Here is a 2,447-nt window from a genome sequence, read left to right on the forward strand (position 1 = left end):
AGGGGCTTAATTAATAATCCTTTAATATCCGCTAAATATTGATTTAAAGGAGACACATATCTAATCTACACAAGTACAAATTCGTTAAATTGTAATGAATATACGTATGCCTCTAAAAAATATGCACTTGATTCGAGGCTTACGTTGCTATTTCACAGCAAATGTACCTTTTAAAGAAATGTACGTTTAATAGAGACAATTGTATATTCATTAAATTGCAACGAATATACGTATGCCCCTACAAAATATGCACTTGATTCAAGGCTTACGGTGTTATTACACAGCAAATGTACCTTTAAAATAAATGCACGTCTAATAGAGTCAATTGTATATTCGTTAAATTGTAATGAATGCACGTATGCCTCGAAAAAATATACACTTGATACCAGGCTTACGGTGTTATTACACAGCAAATGTACCTTTAAAAGAAATGTAGGTCTAATAGAGACAATTGTATATTCGTTAAATTGTAATGAATATACGCATGTCTCTAATGAATATACAATTTCGGCAAAGAAGACGAAGCTAAGGTATATCGGCTATAATTTTCAATGGAAAAATATTTGTTTGATCTATATTAAAATAACCTAAAATTAAATGAATATTCATTTCGTTCAAAAAAATATGTTTTTAATTCAATTGAAATACATTAGATTTTATTAAATATTTGTTTCGGCTAATTCGTTAGATTCGAACATATTCATTAATATCAAATGTATCAGTCCGTTGACCACAATTCAATAGCTATTGTAATGCGTTTTATTGGCGAGGTTAGTCGCCGTAAAACCGTCCGGTTCTATTGACCGAAAGAGATTAAAATAATATTGACAAGCTCAATGTTCGGTTATATATACAGTTTATTATATACTAATAACTATGTACACGGTATATTACAAAGCTTATACAATTACTTAACCTAATTGTGTGTGTGTAGTCTGCCGCTGCAGGTGTGTATGTACTTATATACTATGGTCCGGGTCTTATATATTCGCCCGCGGGTGGCGCGTCGGTCGGTAGCCTCGCGAAAGGGCTACGGTAGGCGGCGCAGCGGTCGGTGGCCACACGGAGGGGCCAAGGAATACGGCGGTAGGCGTCGCAGCGGTCTATGGCCACACGGAAGGGCCCTCGGTAGACGGCAAGATGGCAATTTATGCCACAACCTGAAAATAAATGCCGGCGGTCCGGACAACTCCTGGACACGGCGTTAGTACGGTGGGGCGGTGTTCGGATGGTGCGGAGAACTCCTGCACCAGTAGTGGGATTCTGTAACTCTTAGCGACAACTTTCGGTATCGTTAAGTCCAGTTACCGACAGAAATCGCTAAGTGCGATTCTGTAACTCAGAGTCAGCGATGATTGTCGCTTGTAATGTCGGTACTGTCGGTAACCTACCGAATCCTACCGAATAAACGTACCTTTCCTTTTTAAGAAAACTCTCAGTTCAATCTTAGTTAAGCGACGGAGTTACGAACAATTGAAGTTAATATAAATTGTACTAAACCGAATCATTTAGCTGAGAATTGATATTTCATTGAGTTTTTTATTGAAAGGAAAACTAATAATATCGTTGTAACTTAACAACGACCGAGATAGATATCGCTAGAGGTTCAGCGGTACTAATATAAAATTTATCCGACGAATAACTTTAATAAACCTTTGCTTTTCCTTGCACGCATTCCACCAAAAACTCACAATGCTCGTAATAAATAATATATACCACATCAACTATTATATTGTGAGTGTTTTTGGCCTCAAGTGAGTCAAACCCCTTAACGACAGCTGTCGGTATCGCTAACTACCGACAGTTCTCGCTTGCGTTAACGAATGAGCGATTCTGTAACTTTAGCTTTACGACAATAGTCGGTGCAACTCATATTTGTACGATAACGATAAAATTCGTTAAGGTTCTAGGGAAGCTGGTAATATTGGTGTATTAATACCAACCGAAATAGGAATTTTTGTGTTACTTGACTATATCATTTTTGACTATAGCAATTCTTACTATAGCAAAATTATCATATTTTATTTAAAAGAAGTATTAAAACGTAAGTATATTTTAATTAAAATAAGTATTAAAAATTAATGTTTTAACATTTTTTTGAGTTAGACAATGTACAGTTAGTGCCTGTGTGCTATAGTTAAATAATACAATTAATTCTATATTTTAGAGAAAACCTCTGCATATATATATATATTTATTTTTAAATATAAAAATTGGAAAAATATTAAATTTTATTTCCTACGATTTTTACTGTAAGCCTTAATTTATAAAGAAAATTTATTGTAAGTACTTTTTTGTGATTTCTAAATATTAATTTAAGAAATATTTGTGACATTTATTATATTTACTTTCTCGGTAAACATCTACCGACGCCTATCACGGTCGTCGTTAAGTTAACGATAGAATTCGGTAGCGACCGCCATTTTTAACACCAATTATCGAAAACT

This window comes from Prorops nasuta, unplaced genomic scaffold, assembly GCF_024137725.1.
Source record: "Prorops nasuta isolate Cenicafe-Biocafe unplaced genomic scaffold, Cenicafe_Pnas_1.2 PNAS00013, whole genome shotgun sequence".
In the NCBI taxonomy this organism is placed as follows: domain Eukaryota; kingdom Metazoa; phylum Arthropoda; class Insecta; order Hymenoptera; family Bethylidae; genus Prorops; species Prorops nasuta.